Here is an 8,083-nt window from a genome sequence, read left to right as displayed (position 1 = left end):
GTCAAAAATATGCAGTAAATGCAGTTAAAACACGAATAACAGCAACCAGTAATCTTGACATAGAGTTAAATGCTTGCTTGAATAAAACCAAACCTAATCCACCTGGTTATCCTAATACATATCTTTATGAATTTAAAGACAAACATTGTATGGTTAAGATTGGAGACAAATAATTGATTATTCCCCCTGTCATAGACAGATGGAACATAACAGAGATGGCCCATTCTAGTATTGGACATCCTCATTTAGGGCGGGATAAAGTCTTATTTACCCTAAAGTCAAAATATTGGTGGCCTAATATGTAGGAAACGGTCATAAGAGTTATAGGGAGTTGTAAAGCATGTCTCCTTGTTAATAATCCAAATCACCAGAAACAACCATACATTGTTAAAGAAATTCCTAATAAGCCATTTGATCTGATTTATTTAGATCACATAGGGCCTTTACCCTCTTCACATGGGTACAAATATGTTTTAGTATGTGTTGATGCTTGTACAAGGTTCACATGGTTATACCCGGTTAAAAGTGCCACGGCTAGTACCACGCTTGATAGTCTCAATTCCTTAGTAAGTATTGGAAAACCTAAAGCCCTACACTCAGATGCTGGATCAGCTTTTACATCTACTCAAGCACAAGAGTGGGCTAAATCTTTTGATATAAAATGGGAAATCAGTGCACCTTATCATCCCCAAAGTAGTGGGGTTGTAGAAAGAAAAAATGCTGAGGTAAAACGATTGTTAACCAAGTTGCTAACTAACCACCCAAAACAGTGGTATCCCTTGTTAACTTGTGTACAAGTAGGTTTAAACAATATACCTTCTGTTATTTCTGGGAAAACACCTTATGAATTGTTATATGGTATACCTATGAATACAATGTTTAATACTGAGTACCTTTCTGCACCAGGGAGATTAGAGCAATTATCTATTTTACAAGAAATACGTGATTGTTTTGCACGACCTGCTTTTACACCTAACCTTTTATGAGCTTGGACACCACAGGTTGGTCAGTTTATCCAGGAAAGAGTTGAAGCAGCCAAGGTGGAAACCTCCTACTAAGGTAAAACATGTCATTAACCTAAGGACTTTGGTTATAGAAGACAAACAAGGCAAAGACAGAATTGTCAGCATTGATAACTTAAAACCTGCTTCTAAATTTGAGTTAGAAGATGGCAAACCCTCTGACTTACTCTCAATGGGTGACTCTGAATGAGGCAAACCAGATAAATAATCAATTTCAAATGATGCCATTTTCTTCAAATCCAGAGACTATAACACCTTTTTATTATGATATTGAAGAAGGTGATCAAATAACTGAAGTAGATTCATTTGATACACCAACACCAGTTACAAGATATAATCCTGTTTTACCTATCATAAATACTATGCTATCAGCACGAACACTGATACAACAACAAGGACTGAAAATGTTAAAGAACTTGTTCAATTATAAAACCTTAAAATATTGAGATATACAGTACTGATACTTTTTATACTTCTCCTTATCTTGATATCAACCTGTATGGTAGTTTTTCGTCTACAGTGGAATAATCTTGCAGAGAGACCTGGAGCTGTTCTTGCATGGAATCAAACTAAAGCTTGAGAGGATGCTGTACCAACGATATCAAGAATAAAAAGAGCTGCACATTACAATCTGCAACCTGTGGAAATAAAGATGAATGGGCTACTACAAGGAATTTATTGGAAACCATTTCCAAAACCTATAATACAAAAACAAAAAGTATTAGGAATATCTCAAGTTGTATTGATAGATTCAACAGTAATATAAAATAAAGCAAAGATCACAACTCATATGGGAAGAAAGTTGGTAAAAGATCACATAAATGGACAAATTGAAATGGTACAAGCAAAGACTTTGGAATATGATTTGCCTTTGCAAGAATACTGGAAACAAAAGACATACAGAGAAAAAATGTGTTTTCAACATTTGCACATTGCTATTATGTGGACTTTCAAGGGACAAGGAGATGGCCTGCAAAAGAAATAAAAGCAGATAAATGTCCACATCCTGGGTTTACAATTGACAAAGTCAAATATAAAGAATATCCTATTTTTTATCTAAACACAGGGCAATTAACTTAAAAAGGCTTCTTTCCTGAAAATCATACAGATCCTCGCATTGCATTCTGGAAAACTGCGAAGGAAGGAGTACAGGATTCCTGGAGGAGTAGAGTCCTATAATGGAGCAGTGTTTTGTACTAACACACTTTATTCAGAATGGTGGACACCAGAGTTATATACAGATGAAGGATACCTGCAACTATTTGAAAAGCTTCAGCTTGAAGTAATGGATCAACAGACAGGAAGACTGCGAGAGCAAGCATTAACTACAGAATGGAATGAGAAAGGAAAAGATGGGGGAGGAGTTTTGCAGTGTACCTGCATGCAGGTGTTGTGAGAGGACGCCCCACCACCAGCTCCCCGCTCTCCGCCACTTACCTGGGAAAGCTTGCCAAGGTTAACGAGTGTGGCGCTCTGCAGGATGGTGACCTGCTCGAGAGCTTGAAGTCCGGATAAGCCTTTACGGCTGCGACTGCATTGCAGTAACATTTTAATTCTCCCTACAAGCCAAGCCAAGAAGGGGTATCTGTTTGGTTACAGAAACGAACAAGGACAGGTTCCGTCCCGGACGGCAAAGTGGGCGTGCAGCAGCTTGGGCAAGGTTGCTCAGCAGCACCGGTGTCCTGGATTTGAGTGCTACAAGAGAAACTTGGAGGATGAAGTAGCTCTGCTGGACCCGGATTTATTCCTAGAAGCTGCCCGGTGAGCCTAGGGATAAGCCACAGAGATAAGCCCAGAACGTTACTACCTGCTAAATCCCCGGATCCTGCCTTCAACTGTAAGAACATGTGAAGGGTGGCGGTTTGGAGTTCGGAGGTTTACATCCATGGCAGGTCAGATCCCTTTACAGGTTTTTTTGCTTCATTTTGTCCAGAAGGCTTGTTTTGAGGCAGAAACTGCATTCTGTTGCCAGTGTGAACTGAAAGCCCTCCCCCTTTAAAAGTGTCTCTGGGGTACTATTGAGGGCGGCCAGAGAAGGGATCAGCAGCTTAACAAGTAAGCAATATAGACCATTGGGGCAGTGAGAGGACGCTGATCCCTGGCCCTACATCTCTGCCTTTTTCTATCCAGAGGCACAGTGTTACGTGGGCGGGTAAGGCTAAGTTTCTCTTGACTTCAGGCTCATCCGTGCTACTGAACTGTGCTGCGGAAGAGGTCTTGGCCAATCCGCCTTACATTCTGCCAGAGGTTTTTTCCAGTAAACACAGAGTAAAAAAAAAAAAATATCTACTGGGGTATCTGTAAGAAAGTACAGGTGTGGACTGCCTTTGTGATCCCGGTGCTTGCATCTGCGGTCCAGCAGAAGGCCCCTGAACGGGGTGTGTAGTTAGACGCAGTTGTATGAATCTCTGCCTTCTTGCTGTCCTTGATTGTCAAGTTCCCTCTGAGTTCAGGGAAAAAGGAAAAAATTCAGGGAAATAACACTAGACGGGGACACTACTGTTAAGAAGTATTCTGATAAAATAATCTGCCGGAGACGTGTTGCTGCAGATGAAAGTGTCGCTACTCTCTGGACTATGGACACATTGATCTGTTCACTTTAATGTTACAGTACAAGTTCCTTTTTTGTAGATACCCATACTATAATAACAAGTTAGATATTTATTACGTTGGTGCAACATTGTATTAATTAGTAGGATAAGGATGATATTCTGGTCAGAGAATGGTCATGTGATCCTATTATTACCCACTTGTAGTATCCCCAGGTGTTAAAGTTTACACCCAACAAAAATATAGAGCCAATTGCCTTATTATGATTGAAGCCCAATTGTATTTGGAGTATTAGAACTTTAGACAGTTAGAGGTTAGAATTTTTGCATTCAAGACTCTTACAGTAGGTGTATTAATTCCAACTGTTATGATAGTAGAAGGCTAATTGCTATAACCTGCAGTCATTTTTAGGGCCCAAGCCGAATTTATAATAAATTTTGTTGAGATAGCATCCTTTATATGAGTATAGTCAGTGTTAACGCTTCTTAAGCTCCAGAGTTTCTAGATAGTTCAAGGTTTGAGCTGTATCTAATTAACCCCTAAGTAGAACTACTATAATGGGAATATAATTCAGTGGTTATTACATTAACACCGGGCAATTATCCAAGGTTTTCTCCTCTCCTTTTCCTTATTGTGATTTGTTTTTCCTTTTTTTTAGTATTTTGACCACATCATCCTCTTTATACATGTTGTCTTAGTCCAAGCTGTATAGGCTCGAAAGCCTACTACCAATTAAGCATATTAGGTGATATGCATCTCTGTAATGAGAAGGGGTGTGGTCTAATGACATCAACACCCTATATCAGGTGTGCATAATTATTAGGCAACTTCCTTTCCTTTGGCAAAATGGGTCAAAAGAAGGACTTGACAGGCTCAGAAAAGTAAAAAATAGTGAGATATCTTGCAGAGGGATGCAGCACTCTTAAAATTGCAAAGCTTCTGAAGCGTGATCATCGAACAATCAAGCGTTTCATTCAAAATAGTCAACAGGGTCGCAAGAAGCGTGTGGAAAAACCAAGGCGCAAAATAACTGCCCATGAACTGAGAAAAGTCAAGCGTGCAGCTGCCAAGATGCCACTTGCCACCAGTTTGGCCATATTTCAGAGCTGCAACATCACTGGAGTGCCCAAAAGCACAAGGTGTGCAATACTCAGAGACATGGCCAAGGTAAGAAAGGCTGAAAGACGACCACCACTGAACAAGACACACGAGCTGAAACGTCAAGACTGGGCCAAGAAATATCTCAAGACTGATTTTTCTAAGGTTTTATGGACTGATGAAATGAGAGTGAGTCTTGATGGGCCAGATGGATGGGCCCGTGGCTGGATTGGTAAAGGGCAGAGAGCTCCAGTCCGACTCAGACGCCAGCAAGGTGGAGGTGGAGTACTGGTTTGGGCTGGTATCATCAAAGATGAGCTTGTGGGGCCTTTTCGGGTTGAGGATGGAGTCAAGCTCAACTTCCAGTCCTACTGCCAGTTTCTGGAAGACACCTTCTTCAAGCAGTGGTACAGGAAGAAGTCTGCATCCTTCAAGAAAAACATGATTTTCATGCAGGACAATGCTCCATCACACGCGTCCAAGTACTCCACAGCGTGGCTGGCAAGAAAGGGTATAAAAGAAGAAAATCTAATGACATGGCCTCCTTGTTCACCTGATCTGAACCCCATTGAGAACCTGTGGTCCATCATCAGGAGATTAGTGTTAGGTTATTTTAAGGGGGGTTTGGGTTAGATTAGGGGTATGTGGGTGGTGGGTTTTAATGTTGGGGGGGGGTTGTATTTTTCTTTTACAGGCAAAAGAGCTGAACTTTGGGGCATGCCCCCACAAAAGGCCCTTTTAAGGACTGGTAAGGTAAAAGAGCTTTTTAATGTAGAATAGGGTAGGGCATTTTTTTATTTTGGGGGGTTTGTTATTTTATTAGGGGGCTTAGATTAGGTGTAAGTAGCTTAAAATTGTTGTAATATGTTTTTAAATGTTTGTAACTTTTTTTTTTTTTTTGTAACTTAGCTTTTTTTATTTTTTGTACTTTAGTTAGTTTATGTAATTGTATTTAATTGTAGTTATTTGTAGGTAGTTTAATTAATTAATTTAATGATAGTGTAGTGTTAGGTTTAATTGTAACTTAGGTTAGGATTTATTTTACAGGTAATTTTGTATTTCTTTTAGCTAGGTAGTTATTAAATAGTTAATAACTATTTAATAACTATTCTAACTAGCTAAAATAAATACAAAGTTACCTGTAAAATAAATATAAATCCTAAAATAGCTACAATGTAATTATGAATTACATTGTAGCTATATTAGGGTTTATTTTACAGGTAAGTATTTAGTTTTAAATAGGAATAATTTATTAAAGTATAGTGTAGTGTTAGGTGTAATTGTAACTTAGGTTAGGATTTATTTTACAGGTAAATTTCTCTACATTTTAGCTAGGTAGCTATTAAATAGTTAATAACTATTTAATAGCTATTGTACCTAGTTAAAATAAATTGAAAGGTACCTGTAAAATAAAAATAAATCCTAAGACAGCTACAATATAATTATTATTTATATTGTAGCTATATTAGGGTTTATTTTATAGGTAAGTATTTAGTTTTAAATAGGATTAACTTAGTTAATAATATAAATATGATTTAGATGTATTTAATTAATATTTAAGTTAGGGGGGTGTTAGGGTTAGTGTTAGACTTAGGTTTAGGGGTTAATAATTTTATTACAGTGGCGGCGGTGTAGTGGGGGGCAGGATAGGGGTTAATAAATTTATTATAGGTGGCGACGGTGTAGGGGGGGCAGGATAGGGGTTAATAAATTGAATATAGGTTGCGGCGGGTTCAGGGAGCGGCGGTTTAGGGGTTAAACAATTTTTTTATTTGCGGCGAGGTGCGGGATCAGCAGGATAGGGGTTAATAACTTTATTACAGAGGGCGGCGGTATAGGGGGGGCAGGATAGGGGTTAATAGGTATAATGTAGGTGGCGGTGGGCTCCGGGAGCGGCGGTTTATGGGTTAAGACATTTATTATAGTTGCGGTGGGCTCCGGGAGCGGCGATTTAGGGGTTAATAGGGATAGAGTAGCTTGCGGTGGGCTCCGGGAGCGGCGGTTTAGGGGGTAATAACTTTATTTAGTTGCGGCGGTGTAGGGGGGCAGATTAGTGGTGTTTAGACTCGGGGTACGTGTTAGGGTGTTAGGTGTAGACAGCTCCCAAAGAAATCAATGGGATGTCTGTCAGCAGCGAACTTGTACTTTCGCTATGGTCAGACTCCCATTGATTCCTATGGGATCCGCCGCCTCCAGGCTGGCGGTTTGAAAACCAGGTACGCTGGGCCGTAAAAGTGCCGAGCGTACCTGCTAGTTTTTTGATAACTAGCAAAAGTAGTCAGATTGTGCCGCACTTGTGTGCGGAACATCTGGAGTGACGTAAGAATCGATCTGTGTCGGACGGAGTCCGGGGGATCGAAGTTTACGTCACAAAATTCTACTTTTGCCGGTCTGAAGCCTTTGATAACTAAGGCGAATCAGCCTCGCCACAAATACGCTGCGGAATTCCAGCGTATTTGAGGTTGACGGCTTGATAACTAGGCCCCCATGTGTCCAGTTAGCAACTAGTAGTGCATTGCTTCTCCTTCAACACATGATACCAAGTGAATGAAGCACATATAAAAATAGAAGTAAACTGGAAAATTGTTTAAAATTGTTTGTTCTACCTAAATCATGAAAGAAACATTTTGGGTTTCATGTCCCTTTAGTGATCTTTTAATTTGTATTTAACATGGGCCAAAGTAATTGGACAATTTTAATTTTTTATTTCTTTAAAATTTGAGTAAGCAACTGATAAATAAACCACTATTTGTATTGTAATATTTATTTATTTCTAACCTGCCACAAAATAGTTTTTTGGGTATGAAATGTGATATAAACTTTAGCATATATAAACAATTTTCAGTAAGTGGTTAGTATACTAATTATAAACCAATTTTGTACTGAGGAGTTCCACTGAAAACAAAAGAGTTGCCGAGGATTTATGTAGAAGAAAACACCCTATGTCTTTGTGCATTCAGGTGTACTATACATGAATTCTGGTCAGTATTAATAATAGGGAAAAAAACCCAATATCTTAATAATGCTCTTAGGAGCCAATAAACTTGGATGCTGGCTCAGTACTTTTACAATACATAGACAAAAGCACCCCAAGTGTTAAATATTTTCACTTGTAAAATTACCACATGTTGTGTTACCTTAATCTTTGAATAATTAATTAATTGATGGTTAATTAATTAATTAATTTATTTATTTATTAAAGCTGTCAAATTATTTATGGGAACAATTTAATAGAAAACAGGGTTTTTTTACATGTAAAAATCAGATACCATGCATGAACTGAAAGAAAAAAAAACCCACTGGAAAGAGAAAAGTGACATCAAGTGGTCATAATAAAGAATACACTCTGCAAATAATTATCCACTGTGGCAGATATCTTGATTTATTGAATTTTGATGTTTTGTTTTATAATA

This window comes from Bombina bombina, chromosome 3, assembly GCF_027579735.1.
Source record: "Bombina bombina isolate aBomBom1 chromosome 3, aBomBom1.pri, whole genome shotgun sequence".
NCBI lineage: Eukaryota > Metazoa > Chordata > Amphibia > Anura > Bombinatoridae > Bombina > Bombina bombina.
The sequence above is the reverse complement of the archived record's forward strand: the minus strand, read 5'-3'. Positions refer to the sequence as shown.